We start from the raw sequence: 24,593 nt of genomic DNA on the forward strand, positions 1-24,593 counted from the left end.
TTTTTGTAAACACAGAATGTCCAAGTGTAGAGGACAAATTCAGATATTATTCATTATAATTCTAATTTAGTTAGGTTGTATAAATGTTCAGAATAAATTTATGTTTGTAATTCATTCGTAATCCCTCTCAAAGCAGTGTCCAACCATCTGGTGCAATAAGGTGCTAACCAACATAGACATCCCCGATTATCAAATATGCCTGTAATAAAGGTCTTCCAAATTCGGTAAAATGTTTCAAAATTACATAAATGTAACTTAAGAGTCACAGCTTCACATTGAAAGCAGTTTCAGCATTTAAATTTCAATATTTGGAATTATGCCTTTTTCTAAACTTTAAAATGCTCATATCTCAGAAGCAACTACATGTGGGTTAACACCTTATTGCACCGAGCCCTTCAAGTGTTGAAGCCTATATTACAACAATCTTTTATGTAAAATTTTAACTCAAAATGTTAAATGTTAATGCAATGTTTAAGCCCATGTTATTGTTGTGAAATTTCAAATTAAAACACCGGTATAACTGTAACATAGGTATCGCTCTTAATGCAATGTTTAAGCCTATATAACGATAATCTCTGTTGTAAAATTTTAAATTAAAACACCGGTATAACTGTAACATACTGTAGGTTTCGCTCTTAATGGAATGTTTAAGCCTTTATAACGATAATCTCTCTTGTAAAATTTTAAATTAAAACACCGGTATAACTGTAACATAGATATCGCTCTTAATGCAATTTTAAGCCTATATTACGATAATCTTTGTTGCAAAATTTTAAATTAAAACACTGGTATAACTGTAACATAGGTATCGCTCTTAATGTAATATTTAAGCCTATATTACAATAATCTTTGTTGCAAAATTTTAAATTAAAACACTGGTATAACTGTAACATAGGTATCGCTCTTAATGTAATATTTAAGCCTATATTACAATAATCTTTGTTGCAAAATTTTAAATTATAACACTGGTATAACTGTAACATAGGTATCGCTCTTAATGTAATATTTAAGCCTATATTACAATAATTTTTGTTGCAAAATTTTAAATTAAAACACTGGTATAACTGTAACATAGGTATCGCTCTTAATCCAATATTTAAGCCTATATTACAATAATCTTTGTTGTAGAATTTTGACTTAAAACACCGACATAACTGTATCACTCTTAATGCAAGTACAGGTGTACCACTTACAAAAGAATGTGATGGCGGATTCCTGCCGCCCGTTGATTTTCCTCCACCATTCGCAAGGTTTACATGCAGATTCAGTAATCGCCAATCACAGTTACAGCATGACCTAGAAATCGAGCTGTCATTTGCACTGTCGGTGGCCCAAGCCATTAACAAGTGATTTTTAAGAAGTGGTAAGGTGATAACTAGACTTCGAAATTGAGGTTCCAGTAGGAGAGATACAAGTTAACTGATAACGCAGTATTGAGCGGAGATGGGGGAATAGACTTGGGCTTGTTTACTTTTCCATATATCGGATCTATCCTTTGCGCTATATAGTTCTGGTTGGAGATTTCGTACGTACTATCACAGAAGCTGGGTGAATTGAGAGAACGTGAAGTTATTGTAATGTCGGAAACGAAATTCAATTGGAACAAATTTTTAATATATAGGCCTACATGTTTTAAGAGACAAATTGCGTCACAATTGCTTGCAAAAAATTACAGCCTTAATTATGGATAACCTTTTTATAATGTCATGATTTCGAAGTACCTATAATAAAAAAACTAACATTATATAAATTCAAATTAAAAATAAAAGAGATATGTAGAATTCGCTATTTAAATTACTATCATATTTTTGACTGATATCTACGTATTTAAATTATCTTATGATTTGGTGATATTTAATTTTAATTCATTTTATTCTCAGTTTACTTTTCATTATCAATTTAACCTAGAAAACTTTCAATCTGATTTCTTACTAAAATGCTAAATTTTTGCTAAACACAATACTCGAGTAATTTTCATTTTAAGTATAAAATTATCTTCCTTCCTTGGAAACAATATATTAAGCTGCTTTACGTTCAACTTCTCTCTTCCCCGAACACGAGTTTTAAATAGAACATATTGTTATCTAAAAGTTATTTCTGTAATATTAATTAATATTATTATTTAAGACAAGTCTTCGCTTCAACCCATTAAGAGCAAATGCTGGGTAACTTTCGGCGCTGGACCCTGTACTCATTTCGCTGGTATAAACACCTTCATCTCGTTCAGACGCTAGATAATTATCGCACTTGATAAAGAATTGTAAAATAACCCAATTAAAAACAACACAAGTTTATTTCTGTGACTTATACTTCATAATTACGGTATTTATGTCGCTTTTCTTCTTTGTACTGTAATTCATGCAGGCCTTCATTTGCAAATGCAGGTTCTGATATTCTTATAAATTATTATAATCATTATTATTATTATTATTATTATTATTATTATTATTATTATTATTATTATTATTATTATTACTGCTATTTCTACTGCATCTGCTACTATCACTACCACTCTACTACCACTATCACTACTACTACTACTACTACTACTACTACTACTACTACTACTGCTGCTGCTGCTGCTGCTGCTGCTGCTGCTGCTGCTGCTGCCAGCACTACTACAAGGTAGTTGTAAATGGTACTCCTCTAAATAATTGTTTATAGAAACGATAATACTGTACAACTCGTTTCAGCTCACTTACTGTTAGTCAAACATTGCACAGTCGCCGTAGAAAAATAGTCTGTCATCTGTGGGTCAGTCTGGGTATGATCAGTAGGCCTTGGGTGCAGTTGTATTGCGTGTTTATAATTTGTTGTGGCTTTTTATACTTTATTACTGATTAATTTAGTTATAACATAAAAATAATGTGCATTGAATTAACTTTAGTTTCATTTTAATACAAATTTGTAATATAATTTGCAATGAGAGCGTGGAATTGTCACACAGAATATAGCTAATGTGGAACTGAGAGTGGAATTGTGACAAAATATGGAAACTTCTCCAAAGAAGGAACCATCTCCTAAGGTTTATATTTCTCAAATCAGGATGAAATTCTGTAGAGATAAAAAGGGGGAGGTCTCTTCTTCCATTAGAAAAAAAAGTTGTAGAAAGAGGACTCTGTAACTTGAGACACGAACAATCTAATGCTTACGACCCCGCAACTCGTCTCACAATCTGCAATCAACGAAGTTCTCTTGTAAAAATCATCAGTGGCGACTTCACTCTCAACGGTAAGCTGAGCTGAAACGAGTAGTACATTGTATCCTATCCGACACAATATTTATGTTTGCCCTTCAAGTGAAGGTTACTCCTTCCCTTGCTGGACCTGTATTACGTATTATCCTAGGTCATATATAGATTGATAGGTCGGCCTTATAGGTTTTAAAGTTAACTTTTGTCAGGTTTACTACGCTGCCATCTAGTTGTTACATAAGGAATCACGTCATAATTCCCATTTGAATTGCATTAGCGACTGCACTGCCATCTCGTGTTCGTTTACGGCGGACGGGTGGCGGTTATTCTCTTCAAAGTGCAAACGATTTTAACTTAGCGATGACCTATCTGTTACATATATGATCTAGGGCAGCGGTTCCCAAACTTTTTCAGCCACGGAGCCCTTTTTGAAGCAAAAGTTTCTCGTGGAGCCCCAAGAAATGTGTACTTTTTAGTTTTATCTGTCTGCGTTCTATGAAGCATACTTCACACGATACATAAACGGAAGTATATATATATATATATATATATATATATATATATATATATATATATATATGTTAATAAAGGAAACAATAGTAAAAAAAGTACTGGATATCATTTATTTAAATCTACAAAATGATATTAACAAGTAGTTAAGATATTTAAAAAATGTTACACTGTTGCATGTACACCCAAACTTAATGTGAAGAATGTGCCTGTTTCTTGCGACAGAGTTTGTCAATGTCCGGTGTCATAGAAGTCAGTTGAAGAAGTATATCTTCTTCTGTGTCCAAACAAGTTCGATATTTTGTTTTTGTAACCGTGTAGGCTACCTCGAAAAGGTCGTTTCACTGAGGTCCACAGTACCAAAAGGCAGTGAGAGAAATTTAGCTTTTGAACTTAATATCAAAAGATCCTCCCCTAACTTAGCGCAAAATTTGGGAAATAGTTTGCTTTTAAATTATGCCTGACAGTGGCTGTTCGAAACCATGTCTATAAGGACCTCATATCTGAAGCAGTGACGACTGCTGGTTTTGACATCACTGGAAATGGATCTACAATCCACTCATATTTCTTTAGAATCGATTCCTGAGTGTCCCTTGGAAAGTATGAATTAATATTTTGAAGCAAATTGTCAAGGTGTTCTTTCATTATTGCTATGAATGGGACATTCATTGTTATGTTATGTTCTTCTATAAAGTTTGAAGTCAATGAGAAACGTAAGATCCTTATTGTCGACGCTTTCTATATAGAACGCTATCTTTTTCTTCAGTGCGACAATTTCGTCATCAGCATCGAATATATTCTTCCGTTTACCTTGTATGTATGTGCTGAATTCAATTTTGAAAAATGTCTGCCAAGTAACATAATTTGTACAACCATTCCTGATCATTCAAATAATCTGCTAGCAAATTGTTCTGATAATTCAAAAGTGAAGACTCCTCCGTTCGAAGTTCATGTAATCGGGACAACGCTATACCGCGCGACAACCATCGCACTTCTGTCTGTAATATTACTAACAATGACTTGTGTAATACTACCCATATCTTCACACAGGATTTTAAGTAGCCTACACTGAGAAGGTCGTGCCTTTAACAAAGTTGATAATTTTGATGGCGTTGTCTAGTACTTGCTTTAATAACGCTGGTATTTTTTTTTCGTTGCGAGGGCGTGTTGGTGTAGTGCACAGTGTCTACTTGTTCAGTTTTTAAAACTTTCTTGATCCTTGTAACAGCGCCAGCAGGACGAATAGAAGGAATAGTGTACGCACTCAGCAAGTTTGCACGGGTCCGCCGCAACGCGGCGCTTCTATCGCTAGGCTCCTGACTTGGAGGAAGTTCACAGTTCTTGTTACGCTAAACGTAGTCCTTTTTAAAAGCAAATTTCTACCATATAACCCGTCTATTCGTAACTTGAGGAATACCTGCATAGTCCCTTATTCATAATTAATAGCCTTCTCTCAGTTAATACTATTATGAACGTTCGTAACAGAAAATACAATGGGATCTGAAACGCTATGAAAGCGATAAGTTCAGTATTTAACAAGTTGCGAATTCAGAGACAGACTTTACAATATGTTAAATAAAACCAGAGTTGAAAGATATTTTACGTGCTTATAAATTAATTAAATTACTCACCATATGAATGATTAGTTAGGCTGCCTGCTACCTTCGACAGTTTGCGAGATGACATGGCGGATTTACGAGCTTGTAATTTTCTTCGGATTTCCTTTCTCCTTTAGAAGAATCGGCACTTTAAGTAGTGGTAAACCAATTTAGGAATAATATCCATGATGTGTTCTCTGCAACAACTGCTCCCGAAGACTGGATCGTACGAGCGTCAATAGTGTCAAGACAGTCATAGAAGATAGCATCCCACATTGCATTCGCTGAGCTAATCTTTTCTTTAATTTTCATTTCTGTTTGAAGAAGTACGTCGTACACAGCTTGGGAGGGATGGGTTAAAAAACTGACGTTCCTACCGGATCCGTAGTCCTTGATTTGGGTGAGAGCTGCACAATTACTTTTCTGTCGAAGGAAATGGACACAGAGGGTACACGCAATAAATTTAGAGGAATGATTTACGACATAACCTGCCACATGTCAATTAACACGGCAGGAGCGGTATTTACCAACTCGGGCATAGCACTTTCCCAGTCTTGACCATGCATTTCTTCACAAAGAACAATTTTTTCTTTTATACAGACTTCTTAACTGCCTTGTTACGTAATTCCGCATTTCGCGCTAATGTTCGCATTTGGTTCACAAAAGATGTCAGTAGGTCATCATCACTTTTCGGTTCACAGTTTCCTGTAATGTTAAGGACCTGCTTTGCAGGGACATAAATACATTGTAATAAAAGCATATGGGGGAAATCTATCGTCGAAGGATGGTCATCTGAACTGAGTGAATGTAAAATTCCGAAGTCACATTCCAAGGGGTCTTGGGTGAGTTTCCCCGTTAGGACATATTTGTATCCTTCGCTCCAGAGCCATTCACTCATTTCTAAGGTACTCTGCAAGGTTACTACTAAAGACTCCATTGTTATAGCAGAAGCAAATGTGTTGGTTGTAGTTCTGAGACATTGAAGAAAATCAATAAGGAATTTGTGGTTAGAAGAGTCTTTATAAAGAGCCTTAGCAGGAGTGTGTGAATTTAATGCGTCGGAAATGCAGTTGAAATGCCTTGTAAATTCTTCAGTGTCCTCACTGCCCTCGAAACCCGATGACCCTACTTCACGATAAAATTTGAGACTTTTGGCGACACTGTCACTGAAGAGTTGGAACGCAAGTCTGACATTCATTCTCTGAAAGGACGAAGGATCTAAATGAGCTGTTGTCAACTTAGGACAAACCCTAAGACCGGCACATCCAAATAAATCTTCCTCAAAAAGTCTCCTATAAAAACTGAAATTGATGTTTTTCTCCTTGTAAGAGAGTTCGACTTTATCATAGAAATAATTTATTATGCATTTCAATATGTGCACAAAATCTGAGAATGTCCATATCTTCCTTTTTTCGTCAGACGGATTAGAAATGTAGCATTGTGCTGGAATTTTTTTCCATTGATTTCTAAAGATGTCCAGGCCTTTTTATTTGTTTGACTGCCATCACAAGTGAAACCGAATACTCTCGTCCCAACTGCTTCTAATTGTAATATAACTTGAATAAGAATTTTAACACGAATATCACCTAGAGTAGCGTTTCTGCTAGCGTAAATAGCAATTGGTTGAATCCAATCTTGCATAAATACTAATGCATGATTTGCTAATTGATTCTTTTGGACATCAGACGTGAGATCTCCGAAATCAACAAATACGTCCACTCTAAGGGTTGAATTTCTTCTCTGAATTTGACCTCATCGAATATTACCACTCCGCAACGTTTATTTTCATATATTTCATAATTTCGGTAAATTGGGGAAAATGTGAGTTACAACTCTTGGTTGTAATTTTCAACGCACTCGCGGTATTTCTGTCTTATGATGTTTTATATTAAGACAGTCTGATCGGTTCTTTACCGAAAGCTGTCTATCTTTCCGCGGAATCGCTCTGGCCCACATTCCAAACTCATCTTTTTCTTTAGGAGATGAAAAGAAATGTCTTGTTACACTATTTCTACTGTATTCCGATCTATAACCCGGAACAAAACAGTACGGAATTTTTGTAATTATTTTGTAAACCACCACACAATATTCTTTTGTCATTGGTTAATTCAATACATCTACATAACTCAACAACAAAGCATATTAACAATCCCTAGCAACTTTCATCATTAAACGTGCGAGAAACATATTTTCGAGGTGTCTGACTTCAGACAACAGTTGGAGCTAAGCGATCGAAGCGCCTCTAGTTGTCAGGTCCGCCACCGACAATAGCAAAGCATAGAAGTGCGTACACTTTTTCTTCTATTCGTCCTGGCGCCAGCAACAGGACCTACCATGGTCTTTGCGCCATCTATGCATACGTCAATGCAATTGTCCCACAGTATCGAGTTTTCAATGAAGAAGAAAACAATTTCAGTACCGCTTGTAGACGATGGCAATGGCTGCAGAACAAAATATTTCATAAAAGAACCAGAAAATTCATACCGCACAAACATCATTAACATAGCTAATCCGGCAAAGATCGTGGATTTGTGAAGTTGTAACGAAAATTTCGTTTAATTGATACGGGAAATCGTGATATTTTATACGTCTTTTCGTAGATTCTGGACTCGATTATGCAGTGTTATTTGATAAGGACATACTGGAAATCAAGTTTGCAGTTTTCTCGTCCACCATGCACTTCACTACCTTCACTAATAGTGGTTTCATAAGAGTTTCAGCAAGGGTGAGGTTTACCACCAAGAGTCTCGTCATGACTAACCAAGTACGACGTTTTCAGTGCTTTCTCGTTGTTTGTTTTTACACGAGGTAAAATTTTGTCTGGACTGAATGGAGTTTGTCACTTTTTCTTTCGAAGTAGTCTGCATTTTATTTGTGAATTTTTGAATTGAGAAATGCCGTCTAAGCTTGGCAGGGAACATAGAGTTATTGGGAAAAACTTTGTTGCATATCACACACTGTGGACGTTCATTAGCAAACTCAGTGAATCCCATGTCCAAATATAAATCACAATGAAATACATTAAAGGTGACATGTTACAGTTGTATGAACACTAATAAGTAGTGTTCGTACAACTGTAACGTATCACCTTTAATGTATTTCATAAAATCAATGAACACTGTATTATTGACCTAACATGTGTGTTTTATCATTAAATATAAATCACAATATTTTCGTTTGTTACTTTCAATATCTCTACACTAGGCATCGTAGACTCTGAGACAGGATCATGTTCAACATATTCCGAACTCAATTCCCAGGAATTCGCACTATCTTCTTTGAAAATAAGGTTATAGCTGTTGTTATCTCTCTTTGACTGAGCACTGGTTGATGGCTAATGACTCTTAGGTCTTAGGGAGCCCGTCTTAAGCCACAGTCCCGGTTCAACGAAAGTTTAGCTAACACATCTGCTATCAAATTAACATGCAGGTATACATATATATTTGAGGTAACGTAACAGTCGATAGATTGTAGATTCCACCTACCACGAATAACAAACGCTGCCTGCCCGGTATATAAAAAATGAAATTAATTTCGAGAATCATTGAGTACTTGGCAAGCAAGAAAGATCGAGATAGTTCCAGTGACGAGTAGATCTAATATTAATGCTTCCATGTAGCAAGAAGAACGCAAACTACTTTCTCAAAAAGTATTTTTCACTTGATGGAAGTAATTTCCGTTTTCCCCGCTAGAGACTAGATGGAATTAGCAATTTTTGTCATCTTCATAACTTCCGCTGGCGGAGCCCTTGAGAGGAGCACACTTTGGGAACCGCTGATCTAGGGTATTATACAATGGCTCCATTCGGTTGACATGGTATGTGTATGAGGGCCAGTTGCTTTGTAAACACGTTCTATCCTGTGTGCACGTAACTTAAGAGATAATGTAACTCAACTTCGAACTCTAGTGATAACTCCTGCTGGTGGGAGACATAGCGCTTACGCAGATGGATTATTTTTTGCGTGTGGCACCGAGCGTATGACAGTGTAAGTTGCCCTTACGGAAGTTATCAAGAGACGTGCTTAAATATTTTGTTTCTATGCGTTAGTGTATAAACTTACATTTTACCCACTGTTATCAGTGCGTGCCGTGAGCCTTTAAAACACTAGTGCGTAAAAAAGTAAGTAATCACTTTAAGCACTGCCAAAGAAAATGCAATATTCAATGTACAATGCATTACAGCGATCTTTCATGGCGTAAATATTACATGTAACACAAACAAGTAACAAATTCAACATTCATATTTACATTTATACCGTGTAATTCTGAAGTTAAATGTGTAGTACTCATTACAACAAGATGTAACATTCAACTTTTCCTAACCGCTTTTTTTATTTATACGGCCGGATTAGACGACCATGAAATCGTGATCATGAATAAAACAGCCTATCATCCCATGGATACTTATTTCTTAATAGTTCTGAGTATAGACGGCCATGAAATAGCGATCTTATAGCCTCTCCAATTTCAAATATTTATTTAATGTAAATTTGTGCTATTGTAGAAAAAACAATTGTACGATACACGTTCTTAACATTATCCTTTCGGTCCTCGTATGTTTGTGAAACGAGGTGAAGCCAAGTTTCACAAACTTTACACTTGTGCCAAAAAGAAAACCTTTAGGATCGTGTATAATACTGACTTTCTATGCCCAATATTGCGGATTCGATCCCGGGTCAGGTCGATAGCATTTAAGTGTGCTTAAATGCGACAGGCTCATGTCAGTAGATTTACTGGCATGTAAAAGAACTCCTGCGGGACAAAATTCCGGCACATCCGGCGACGCTGATATAACATCTGCAGTTGCGAGCGTCGTTAAATAAAACATAACATTTAACATTCTTGTAGGCCTATAGTAAATAACTTTATGTCCACTTTACAGACTCTATGATTGGACATAATTTTCATTGCTTTCCACACCACAGCTACTTACTCAAAAATATCTGGTATCAGACGCGTATGAGGGCGTGGTTAAATATATATGCAAAGTACCAATATTACATTATAGTGCACAAGCTTCACATCCCTAGTCATCATCCAACTATTACATGCAAGAATAACGCCTTATGTAAGAGTATCTATTTTTTGTGTTCCAGGTACGTAAAGAAATTATCGACATCCTGATCAAATGGAATTGTTAGTATCAATGGAAAACTTCCGTAATGTATTATTCTTCCCATTTACATTATCAAAAGGTAAGGCCTCCGTGTTCATTATGCAAAAACGTCCTCTTTTTCTGCAGGTAAAGTGACTGACGAGACAATTGAGCAATGCGCCGTAAGTGTGTCGTGCTGAACTTCAACGACTTGTTACACTCGAGTCAATTAACAAATGACAAAATCAGTTTAAAAGTCGTAAATAAAGCAACACAAAAATAAACTGAATTGATTAAGCTTTCCAGAGTATACAGGTTGAAACTGAAATAACCTTCCTGATTGTAAGGGATGATTAGGGTACACTAAAATGAATAGAAAATCTATATTACGTTTTGTGATTAAATCCACGGTTAATTAGAAAATTAAGTGTGAAGTTTCAGCAGTCCGGCAACATCGCCGTTAACACACTCTTCTCGTGATATAGATGTAAGAGGTCAACGCACTCGATGTGTCTCGCTAGATAACCTGTACTCTGGCGCGAAGTTGTAATCTGTTCTCAGCGTGCAGTAGCTTGGAATTAGAGGTTTTTAAAATTAAATTTACATGAAAACCGTTCACGCTATTGAAATACACCGGAGAGATAAATTATACATTATTAGATTTCCTATCGATATGGACAAAAATCACGATCCTACTCGCAATGTTACCGAACACGAGGTTGTTAAGCATTTGAGAAAAATTTTTTTTTTTCCTGAAAAAAAAAACTATTAATTTTCCAACAATATATTACAGTTTCTTCTTAGATACAACATGAGCTATTAGCTCTGAATATCTGCAAAGCTATTTCACTTCCATTCTGTATATAAATGCAACATATATTATGATGCAGTCCACACCTGTGGAGTAACGGTCAGCACGTCTGGCCACGAAACCAGGCGGCCCGGGTTCGAATCCCGGTCGGGGCAAGTTACCTGGTTGAGGTTTTTTTCCGGGGTTTTCCCTCAACCCAATACGAGCAAATGCTGGGTAACTTTCGGTGCTGGACCCCGGGTTCATTTCACCGGCATTATCACCTTCATTTCATTCAGAAGCTAAATAACCTAGATGTTGATAAAGTGTCGTAAAATAACCCAATAAAATAAATAAAATATTATGATGCATTTCATTTCTGTATCCTGCAATAAAAGTAATAATGTATTGAAATTTCTACTCATAACAGAGCCTGAATTATTTTAAAGAGTTATAATCTGAGCAAATCTAGAGTCTCAAATGTCATAAAAAATACAGGGAACTATATTTTCTGCTATCTTGCCGATAACCGATGTACAGAGTAGCCAAAAAAAATGTGTACACTGTTTGTTCATAAATGACTTTGGAACAAATTGAGATAAAATTCTCGTTTTGGGGGGGGGGGGAATTGCAGTTTAATATAGGTTTTCGAAGTGGCCACCATCAGGATCCAAACACTGTCGATGCCGCCAAACTACAGTACGTTCTGTAACTTGTCCAGCGTGAAAGCTGTACAAGACATTTCGATTTGTTCTCATAGCGCATCCAGTGTAGCTGGCTTTTACCGGTAAACAACACCCTTTACGGTCCCCCCATAGGAAGACATTGAGAGGTGTTAGGTCTGGGGACCGTGCTGGGTACTCGACAGTACCTCTTCGACCTATCCATCGTCCGGGTAGGGTTTCATTAAGATACACCCTGATATCTCAATGGTAGTGGACTGAGGCGCCATCTTGTTGCAGATAAAACTTCTCGTCACCGTACAGGTCTCGAATGGCTGGTACAATTGTTGTCTGAAGCATTTCGAGATACACTACACCGGTAACTGTGCCTTCAAAGAACAATAAAGTCAGAACTCAACCTACCGAACAGGTGGATACCGCTCCTAAAATGAGTTTTAAATCGATAGTGCACTATATTTAACATCTGTACTGCAGAACTGTCAAAACAACCTTTGCAATATGTTTACCACAAGTTAAATTTCATATTGTGTCAGTATTATTTTATTACAAGGTCGGTACTAGGCGGTAGGTCTCTCTATAATAGATAGTATTGTTACAATTCGAACGTGCCGCAGAACCTAGCACAGGGATTATACCCATTTTGAAGAAGGAGTAGGAGAACTTTATCTTATGTTGATACAGATTTTGTTACTCTGACAGTGAGAAATTAGGGAAGAGAAAACTATTATGGATAAAAACACATTCAAATATAAATATGTAATTTTTTTAAGTTCTAAAGGGAAGGTTCAAACCCGGTAACTCCCCCTTGCGTACGTCCATGGAGACTCCATAATATCGCAACAGTAAATAAAACTCACATAATGCAGTTGTGAAAAATTTCTCGGTGAACCTATTTCAATCTCAATCAACATCAACTCATAGGCCTATGTGGAGAATGTTTAATGTATTGTCTTAACTTATAAAGCAAATCTAACTCTTCTCTTGAATAATGAATGCATCATTGTTTTGGCTGACGGTACTTGTGATTATGCTCCCATCCATTTCTATTAAATGTATAGCGTACGTCCGAAATATAAAGGGTGGAAGGGGACCGATGCACCAAAATTTAAGAAGTGATTCTACATGTTAAATATAACAAAACTTTTATTGAACTTTTCCTTCGATGAAGCACCGTTAAGCAGGAACAAAAATAAGTAGTCTTTGCAGCGCTCTATTGCAGTAATGGCCCGAGAGAAATGGTTAATTGCTATACAAGCAGATAAGTAAAAATAATCTGAACAGTTAGCGTCTTGAGTTTTTTTAGTGCAGTGGTTACCTTCTACCCTATATCTAACATCAAAGTTACATTCAGACTTACCTTTTACATAATTCACAGATGGTGTTGATTTCGAAATACAGGTTAATATTTTCTTCTTTCTGTTTGCAGCGGGACTTCATCGAAAGGTGAAAAATAAGGTGAAGAAAACTTGTAAGGAAATAATGGAGGTACGTTGAAACATTTTCTAAAATAATATCCTACTATTTTCAAATTGCAGCCTCTTTGAAGACTCGTACTCCATAATTTGGACAATCAGGGAAGAAACATAAAAAATTAGTCGCGAAGTTTGACGCATACTTTCTCATTAACATTTTAAGTCTTTCGTAACAGTTCAGTTCCTTTATAATAGTATTAATGTTTATAGTTTATTTTCTTGATTTATTATTTAAAAGATATACACAAATGAAAAATAATTGTTTTTCTATTCACCTGATAGTGTTGCACGGCTATTCGGTCTTCAAAGTGCAGGTGTAGGATTTCAATGAAGTGGTCAAGACAGAGTGGAACTGAACAATATGCATATCTTAAAATCCACTTTTTCACATTCAACATCACTTCCACATTCAGCAGTCCAATATCAAAAGCCACACTATTTACATTTTCATATCATATTAGAATAGTCAACCTGCCTTTTGCCAAGCATATTGCAACATACATAGGTTTGTACTTTAGTGCAGAAATTTGATTGTATATCACAAAGTGAAGTCTGATGATCAAATGGCGATCAGGTAACTTTACTTGTGGCTTTTCACATTGCAGTCTTACAAAATCAACGATTCTTCTCGTATATAACTTATATTTCCTAAAGAAACATAAAGAGATTCGCAATATTTTATTATTTGTAGTTGATGGGAAACATGGCAATATAATCACGACATTCAAATATGTGTTTTGTTCCTATTGTATTGACATTTTGTTTCTTTGCTTTACCAAAGCTGCTTTCTCCTAGATCTTGAATATGTGACCATTCAAATGTCTCTCGTGGTAAAACGCGCAGTTTTGTATGGGAATGACTCAAAGCACTATTTTCGTGATAAGCGATTTATGTTACAAGCATGTTTTTGTGCGATCTGGGCGTTCCAGGTCAAGTATATCCCTTGTGAGCAGAAACTTTCCTGCCATTCAATTTCAAGTATAGCGGTAATGTAATGCAACCTCAGATACTGTATTCTCTAGGTGCGAGAGGCTTTATCTCGAGCGATGTCTGCAATTGAGGGGCTTTGTGGAAAAGGGGTCCATGCCACAAAAACTAAATTTTGTAGGAGACGCATTTATACCACTGTGATTCTCTCTCTTCAAGTGAAGAAGAGGCATTTGTAAGTGCTTACTATGTCCGGTAGACATATGCCACAAGACTGGAAGTTCATAAAAGAGATCCTAGATAGCAAAATCTTCCGTATTATCGAAGAAACTAAAAATCAACAGGAATGTGGCATGGCCTCTTTTTCCATTGGGCCCATCAATTCATTCATTAGCCAGGCAAGAGAAATACATTCAACTCTTGGATTTAGCGTCGATGGGATTGATGATAGCAAGATGGTATCTGGCGAGATGAGGCTGAGGATTCGCCATAGAACACCTGACATTTGCCTTACGGTTGGGGAAAACCTCGGAAGAGACCAACCAGGTAATCAGCCCAAGCGGAAATCAAAACCACGCCCGAGCGCAACTCCGGATCGGTAGGCAAACGTCCCAACCGACTGAGCTACACCGGTGGCTTAATAGTATCTAGTATTTTATTTAACGAAGAAACGAAAATCTCAATTTTATTCCTCTCACTGAGGAAATGAAGTTGCGTACTTTAACACCCTCCACAATCCAATTCACACACCCGGCCTTAAACTCCACATTCAATGGCAACCATACACCACGACGATGAACCAAGAATGTCATGCGCAGCACCATGAACTTAATTATTAGTTTTAATCACGTAACACTTATAACGAGAAAGTATGTGTTATCTTCGTAATGCTCCTTTTCTGTCCATTAATCGGTAACAACAATGTTTCAAACTGCACATTTTTAAGTCTAACTGCAAGTAGAGCTACCACAGTCTTTCGTAAAATCAAACAGAACTCACATATGATTTTATTTTAACATTTTAAGTGCAAAATGCTTCATTGCGGTTAGTGGACTAGATGTAATTCTCCGGAACTCACAATATCTGTAACATGCGAATACAAAACTTTTCTTTACTTCCGCTTCATTTATTTTTTTTACAGCGGGTACAACAATTCATTGACGCTGCGAGTCCTGAACATAAAGGTGAGCTAATGATTAACCATTTTCCTAGTATTGACGACAAGTTAATGACATTTTTATTTGTAGACGGCTAAGACAATATATCGTATAAAGAAATAGTACAAAAATAACCCACTAATTAAATGTAATTCAAACATGTAATTCTAAAATATCTAGAGCAAAGCTGCAAAACTGTGGTGACGATAATGATGAGGAGTTGAGAAATTTACCTAGCAATTTAATTTAATTCAACAGAAGTAACACCGACATAAAGTTACAGGAGTACAACAAAATCAATTCAATAATTACACACAATTTTCGGAAGCAAAAGACAATACACACATCTTGATTTAGCAATGCGTATTATATCAGTGAGATTAATGTTCAGTAAATCGCAGCTACTTCGTAGAAACGCCATATTATAACTTATTTCGTAATAGTCTAGTTCAAACACATCTTTATTATAGCTATTATAATTAGTAGTAGTAGTAGTAGTAGTGGTAGTGGTAGTGGTAGTAAATTAAATCCTGGCAATTTGTAGAATACTTCTAGGTAAGGCAATAATGACAGTAGAGATGTCAGTCCTACGTGTCCGCCGCCTTTGCTCATGCTCATATTAGCGCTAGAATTTTCATGATTTAGCATAGTTTTTATTAGTTCAAAGAATGCTAAAATATACAGAAATGCATCATCTGAAAACAAAATTAATTAAGGTACTTTGTTAGAGCATATTTGTGCATATTTGACAATTTTATCCTGATAGGACATATTTTAATGCTCTATTGCTCATATTCGGCGTATTTTTACCTTCTGAAGCTTTTTATACACTTGTCTACATGGAAAGTTGGTTTCCTTCGTTCTCTGAATTTCTTAGAAGTATGTTCTTTCATTTTCATCAAAGACGTTATAATAGTATACTAGACTCACACAGAGCGCTGGTGTGCTGTCCAAAATTGAAACCAGTCTGCGCATGTTTACGCCGCCATGCTACTGGTAGAAATAGAGCGGTAAACACGATTGTCATACTTGTCCTTTGTTTTGTCTCGGGTGTTTTTAGTGAATAGTGTGAAAGTAATGGCAATATAATTTTGAAAGATGATATATTATCGCCGCGGAATCATGCTTAACATGTCGGCATCATACAATAACGTGCGGTGTGGTTTAAAAAAATAATTTTGCCGACCGATTGTTGCTCTGTAGGTTTCACTCTAAGCGTCACGTTGTCACGTCTACTTTCTCGATAAGAATAAGCACTAGTTTGTTATATTGTTAAATGGCTATTATTATTATTATTATTATTATTATTATTATTATTATTATTATTATTATTATTATTATTATTATTATCATATACGAGTACGTTGGCTTTCTTAACTCTTAATAATAACTCTTTAATAATAATTTATAATCACATACCTTAATGTTCGTCTTCAGCACATGACATTGCAACCTCGGGTTTAGTCTACGTGGATTAGACAAGTAAGTGTCATTTAATAATAATTGAAGCAGCTTATTGGTTGCATTATTGAAATTGAGGCGAGTGATTGGAGCGGCGACACAAGAAATTGAAAACAATAATACAATTAAATTTCAAAGACCTGCCGAACGCATGAGGCCGCTCAAAGACCTGCCGAATGTTAACCATGAGAGCGCGGCGATAATACCATCCCTGTTTAATTTTCCAAGCTATTTGCAAAAGGTACGATATAATATTATCTCTGTTGTTACAATATCAATATCATTAAAAATCAATCAGTAGTTTACGACAATAAAGAATACTTAATTGTTAGTACAGGTATATCAGACTGTAGAGAAATCCCACTGAGTGAATTATTTAGACTTACACATCAGATGTTAAAACATTAGTGGAAAGATCACTTTTTGTTTTTATTATGTAAATGAATTTATCTGCAAGATAATAAACTTTCATTCAAGATCCATATATGGATAAATAAATATACAGATAATAAATAAATAAATAAATAAATAGCTATCATAGCTAAGCCTCCTTTGTGAATTTATGATTCAGAGTTCACCTATAAATAACTCTTTTACATTTTGCCGGATATATTTTATTAACAAAAGCAAGAAATGGCATCTTATTGATATTGCACATGTGCATAAAAATTATGTACCATCACTCCGCAAGCAATGATAATATATCTGTTTTATTTATTTAAAATAAAAATATAATATGTAAAAAATCCACACATAAAAAGTATGTGGTTTTTTTTATCTTGCATAAAGTGATTGTTTAGTTTTTAGGTCTTCACGTTACCTATTGTTTGCAATGTATTAGGTACCGATACTTTTTATAATTGATAGCATTCCCTTTATTAATTGAAGAATGAATTCAATGTAATTTGGCTACCTTCGCATATTATATTTTGCAAGATTACCTATGTCCTGTGGTCTAAAAGTACCGGTAATATAATTTATTTTTGATTCTCTAAAACTTAACAACAAGTCTATACTGATTATCGCATATTTATTTCACTTAGGAATTTGATTATAACAAGAACTTGTGTAATCAAGGTGCATATATTTATGTCTTGTGATCTAAGAGTTAATATGTTAATATAATTTTAGATTCTCTGAAACCTAACAATTTGCTGATTATCGTAAAATTATACAATCTATAATGTGTATTGCGTAGGCCTATTTATAGATGTATCAGTATGTTTTCTATAAATTGCTGCATACGTATTTTCTTTTCTTTAATGTTCTAACACATATCAATGAAACTTTGAATATATTTATTTCGTCCTAATTTTACGTTAAACGTCGAAAATGGCCATAATATGTCAATTTTAGATCATCACAGCGTTAAATTGCGTGATTTACGCACTGCTATTATTTCTCTGCTCTCCAACAATATGGCGGCAAGCGCAGCGTTCAATTTGCCCCGGTTTCCTAGTTTCGCGCAGCCGAGACTGTAGGGGCTTGATTTTCATGTGGTAAAATTTTAATACTCTAATATTTTCATCCTCCCCTATACAGTGGAAGTGCAAACCCTAAATGGTCACGAATCACGACAAATATTTGTCTCTTGTTTTCATGCAGGTAGAGAAAAGGGTGGATAGGCATCTCACTTGAAACAACTGGATGGGGAAGTAGGGAAACCACTTTGTTGCCAAATTTTAGAAAGAGGAGAGTGTGTGTGAGAAACAGCAAAAGGAGTACAAGGGTAGATTTCTTTTGTTACCACAGCTAGGACAATGAGCGTATTCCGAATCTCAGCGCTGAGCAATCTGATGGCATCACGGTGTTCCGAATTTCACCGATGGAGTCATTGATGCTCCACCGGTGCCATCAGCTTGCAGAGATGGTGGCAGTCTCCATCAGCCGCCATCAGTGAATCTGATTGGTTCTTGTATAGGGCGGGAATTAGCAGACGAATGACATCGTGAACTGTTGTGTCATGGCGGTGTGTTCTGCTTTAGTTTTGCTGTTGTGTTTGTATGAGGACAACGTAAAAACAATATGTTAATGGCTTATGAGCGATCATGTCAACGGACCAGTTATTACTACAGGTTCAAGAAATAAATTGTTTATGCTCTCTTTTCTTTGAACGAGATGGCAATACGGAAATTTCACAAAATTTTGCTAGCGTAGCACAGACAACAACTAATAAGGTCGCCATGACAGCCATCGATCCTTCCAACAGTTTTGTTCCTATTTCGCTGCAGCGTGACGTCATTGCAGTCCACCGGTCCGATGAGATTCGGAATACGGTACGCTGAATGAAACTTTATTATGTACAAACCTTTGTTTGCTCACAATAGACAACATTATTTTCATTTGAAAATTTGCACAAAGTACTCATTGTACATTGCAACTCATATCTCATAATATAGATATAACGAAATTTAATGAAAATAAGTTAGCATTTTCTGTTTTGAATAAAATTTTTTTAAATTTCAATTTTTTTCCCTTCTGGTTGTAATCCTAGGTATAATCTACACCTCCAAAGTAAAGTATAATAATATTTAAATTTGTTATGGCATATTTCTATGTTTGTTTTGTGATCCTGCCATGTGTATTTTCCTTTCTGCTTCATGAATTTCACTTCTGCTGCGGTAATGCGGGATTCATCTTTCTTTTTATTAGCCCAGATCTCACATCCTACAAAAGTGTTACACATTTTTTATCTTGTTTTTTCTGGACTTGGGAAGGTTTTAAGAATTTATCACTCCAATTATTTTGCAAAAATGTCATGGTATTGGCAATGGTATGATTATCATCCTTTTCATTTTGATAAAGTATTAAGCATCCTACGTAATTAAGATATTTATCTGTTCTATTGTGTTGTTATTTATTACTAGACTTCGTTGAATTGCCACATGCAGCATGCAATCAGGTTGCCGATGTACGGTAGTATAGAGGAGGTGAGCGACCGCCCGGTCTCGTAGTATAAGCAGTTCATGTTAAGAGATGTGACCTGTCCAAATAGGTAGAGTAGCTACAGCTAATGTATACCTATGTAAGCACTTGTTTTTGGATTACTATGGTTGGAATAGTCAAAGCTTAACATTTGTTCAGTGCAGACAAGAATTCAGTCAAACATATTACAATGAGAGTGTTGCTGTTCCAAATAATTGCCTCTGGAATATCCTTACCCCCGCAGCCAGTCTTGACTCGTTGAGGAACGTGGTTGGATGTTGTTAATTATTATGCAAAATATTACGGCAAAATAATGGAGGTAATTGATGCATTGGATAGCACAGACAGTTCCACTTTTGTAGCTGTAAAATCGTTGCCTTCCGAACAGCTATTGGAAGATATTCTGTTCATTGACTCTAATTTTAAATCTTGTCCAAAAGCATCACCCTGTTAGAATCGTCTAAACTACAACTCTCAGAAGCTCTTAATATAGTGGATAAAGTATCACAAATCGTTATCCAAAATAACAATTCAATAACTTCAGAAAAAGTGAAATGTAAGTTGAGAAACATTATTGCTAAAAATTCTGCCTATTCACAACGTCGTATTATAAATAATGTACCATCAGGTCACGACAAGACATCTGAAGTTGGTGTACTAAAAAGTAGTGACTTTCCGTTCTTCAAATATTTATGTATTACATCGTGTGATGTTGAACGTACATTTTCCCAAAATAAAAACTGTTTAAGTGACCATCGGAAGAAATTACTTTGCAGTCGCTCAAAATGTACGTAACTCTTCACTGAAATGCACATATTCAAGGATGATGTGAGTATCTTACATTAAATTTTAAGAGTTAATATATCTCACTATAAAATAATTGTGTATTCACATGTTTAGATATATCCTACTTCAATGATCATTCATTATATTTCTTGAATGCAGGATACAGGTTGTATTGTAACAGCAGTATACTGCTCAGTGTTTACATTAGAGGCATACTCCATCCTTTGCACGCCCCCTTCTCATACAGTCTATACCGCGTGCGCAGTAAACCCTGCGATTCTCGTGGCAATTCCAGGAAGTCTATTTATTACTATTTTAGTTTTTTTGGCTTCTCTTTATTTGAAGGTCATAGTTTCAGTTTTGTTACTTAAAATGTTTAATCCACATTTTTCTGTAATTAATTTTAATTTATACAGGATGATTCACGAGGAGTTACAGCCACTTACAGAGCGTATTTCTGAAGATATTTTGAGCAAAAAATGTCATATGAATATGGGTTGCGTCCTATTGTCAATATTTTCAGAGTTACACTAATTTCAAGTTGTTTGTAAAATGTCATTTTTCTTTAGTTTTAAGGATAAAAGAATATTACAAGTAGAGAATGAGCCATTTATAAGTATATTTCTTTAATTGGCTAGTGTTCTGAAGCTAAAAATTTGTTGTGAATTTCGGAGTTACTTCGAACATTTCTTTCTTTCAATTTTTTAACTACCAATTACATTATTCTTAGGCATTTATCGCAATTGTTACAAATCATGCCACAACGCCACTTTCGTAAACTCTTTAAGACTCTACATTGGAATGCAAAATTGAATTGTAAAGAATCAAGTCGCTAGAAGTGGTGCGACTTGTAACAAATGTGATAAGTGCGTAACAGCAATATAATTTTGTAATTAAAAATGGAGGTGGGGACTAATACTGTACAAAGCAACTAAAGAATTCATAACACATTTTGAGCTACAGAATACTAGACAATTAAAAAATGATACTTCTGAATACTTCATTCTCTCTATTTGTGTTATTCTTTCACCCTTGAAACCAAATAAAAATGGTATTTTTACAAACAACTTCAACTCTGAAAATATTGAGAAGAGGACCCATGTTTATATGACTTTCTTGTTCAAAACGTTTTCGGAAATAAGCTCCATAACCGGTGGTAACTTCTCGTGAATCTCTCTGTATATAGATATTTTTAATATCTTCTTAATTTTCTCTTACGACTTATCATCTGCATATAAATTGTCTGGATATTCTTATTTTTGACAGTTTGATTCCTTTTTCTATCTTCTTGCTACCCTCCTGAGATTATTTCATTCAAATATCTGTGTGTGCGTGTTGAATAAAGTGGGAGACAGGAGGTCTCCTTGTTTAACACACTTCTTAATTGATATGGATGGATTTTGTTAATTTTCAATCTAAATTGACTTTTATTTCATTGTGGATTGGGTATGTTTCCATTCTGTGAAATATTGATTAATAATGGTCTTCTGATGTCATTGAAAAGCCTTTTCATAATCTAAAAAAATGTATTTCTAAATTGAACTCTCGTCTTCTTTTTAGTAGTAATAATTTCAGAGTGAAATCTATAACTATGCAAGAACGACATACTACTTTTCATCTATAAAATGTTCTGTATAAAATTTTAATTTCTCATTTACTATTTGGACATAAATATTACAGCAGGAATTCAATATGCTTAATCCTCTGTAATTTTTGGGGTTTTTCTGATCCCCCTTATTGAATACTGGTACAACTATAGCTCTTCGTCATTCTTTTGGTACTGTTTCTTGTATTTCAATAAGCTTATTTTGAATTTTACCATTACTTCTAAGGATAAACTTATAACCTTAATACTCATTTCTGTTAGAGGCTAGTAAAACACCAGGGCCATTATACGGCCGAAAGGATTAGATCAATGGTGAAAATTCATGACCCCACCGGGAATAGAACCAGCAACCTTTCGACTTTTCATAGTTACATGAAGACTTCTAGAAAATCTGTAGTATAATCGAAATCCAAATATACTGTATCATTCTCGCGAAGAATTATACAGCAAGAAAATTTCTAACGACAAATTAATTACGAGGTTGAAAACAGTAATTTGTAACTAGACAGAAGACTGGTTGCTTTGGACACCTTAAAAACAGAATTAAACTATCATTCTTTACCTTATCAATCACGAGCATTATTAGCAGTCACTTTAAGTAAATGATATATTAATGGATCTTGACAACATATTTTATTTTAATTTTATCCAATCTGATGCTGAAATATAGTGCAGGTGAAATACAAACCAATGCAATCAACACAATTATTATCACACAAGCATTTCTGCAACAACATACATCTGTCTTATGTTTCAACAGGGTACGTTCAGACATAAAGATGAATAATTCTTCCGTTTGTTTCAGCTGCAATGGAGTACGTACTGAAAAAAAATCAAGGAAGTAAGTACGTTCAATATCACCATTTACATTGTATATACTAGGTTTGTTCGAACAGCAGTTCCAAACTGGTTTCAACAGTTCCGAGCATGCGCACATGGATTTTACTGTTCGCACAGCGAAATCTTCAAACCCTGACCATGGATAAATATAATATAATAGGATGCGAAACTTACTGAGTTTCCCGTAAACACATGCCAGAGGCGCTAATGTAGAAATTGATCTTGCCGCCACCTGTTGGGCGGTGGAGATCTTATTACAACTAGCAGCGCACCAAGTAGCGAAAATAAAAACTTATTACTCTATGCATTTAGCAGCGCACCTTGTGACGAAAATTTTAAACTATGCAGAAAGTATTCCCTCCCCCTTCAGTTTTGCTGGAGGTGATTGTTGATAGCAACCGCGAACTTTGAACAAGAATTTTCGCATAATTAATTAATTTTGACAGTGTTCAGTTAATTTATTGTTATTAGTGGTTAGTGTTCTTATTCTGTGGTTTATTAGTTGTACAGAAATAGTTTTCTTTTCTTTTTTAACTTTAGACTTACTAAATAAGCGGTTGGAACTTTTCTTCGGAAATGTCGACCTACAAACAGACACCATATTTTCACAGAAAGTGTATAGAAAAGAGTTTGCCTTTTCCATCACCAGCTACTAGTTTTTGAGAAGAACCTTCTTGAGGAAAATGGAACAGATCGTGAAGTAAGTGAAGCATTTTTGAATAGCTTAGTAGCACAATATGAATTAACATATCAACAGAGAGTCAAGAGAAAACCCACGAAACAGTCATCAGAGGGTTTCAAAGTACCAAATGAAACTAGTAAAGCAGTTCATTACCAATCTGAACCAATTAAAATAAGTAATCAGTATGAAGTTTTGAATCCTGTAGAGCAAATGGAAACAAGTGTGAACAACGCAGATCTCGCCACAACAACAAAAATAAAAAATCCTCCGCCAGTTATTGCCAATACAATAAAGATTTTCAGCAGTTATTAATTCTGCTAAAGGCAGAATTCCACCCAGATACCACAGCAGAATACTTACCTAATGGTCAATTGAAAATAAAATCCACCACTAATGAGGAAAGAAATAACATTATGAAAATTCTTCAAGATCACAACATAGGTTACTGTACTTATGGTGGGCAAGAAACTGCTAATATTAAGTTTGTGATGAAGGAATTACCACCTTCTTTTAGTCAAGAAAATATAGTCAGTGCATTAGCTGATAAGCAAATAACTCTGCTTAATATAAGACAATTGAAACGCAATTATTATGATAATGAAACTCAAACAAAACAAATTATTTTCCTTCCTATATGGGTACTCACTATTCCTCGTACATCAGAATCGACTGAAAAATTGAAATCACTAACAGGAATTCATCACATAAAAATAACAATAGAATTATATAAAGGTAATCCTTCCCTTTTGCAGTGTTTTCGATGCCAAGGCTTAGGCCACAAAGCTCAATTATGTACTCTTACACCGAAGTGTGTTAAATGTAGACAAAAACACAACATAAAAGACTGTGATAAACTTTCTGAAACTCC

General features: G+C 35.3%; 1 long non-coding RNA gene across 2 annotated transcripts in view; it reads left to right on the forward strand.

The window, feature by feature from the left end:
* The window catches only part of LOC138698852 (uncharacterized), a 64,044-nt gene extending 41,000 nt beyond the window's left edge, over window positions 1-23,044 (forward strand). The window contains exons 1-4 of one of the 2 annotated variants that reach the window (XR_011331960.1): window positions 9,232-9,421; window positions 13,296-13,354; window positions 15,410-15,452; window positions 23,009-23,044. This is a non-coding gene — a long non-coding RNA (uncharacterized lncRNA). Of the gene's footprint in view, window positions 1-9,231; window positions 9,422-13,295; window positions 13,355-15,409; window positions 15,453-23,008 lie in introns of those variants that run through there. The other variant, XR_011331961.1, reaches the window with a different exon arrangement.
* The last annotated feature ends 1,549 nt before the right edge of the window (window positions 23,045-24,593 follow it).

This window comes from Periplaneta americana, chromosome 4 (genome assembly GCF_040183065.1).
Source record: "Periplaneta americana isolate PAMFEO1 chromosome 4, P.americana_PAMFEO1_priV1, whole genome shotgun sequence".
NCBI classification, from domain to species: domain Eukaryota; kingdom Metazoa; phylum Arthropoda; class Insecta; order Blattodea; family Blattidae; genus Periplaneta; species Periplaneta americana.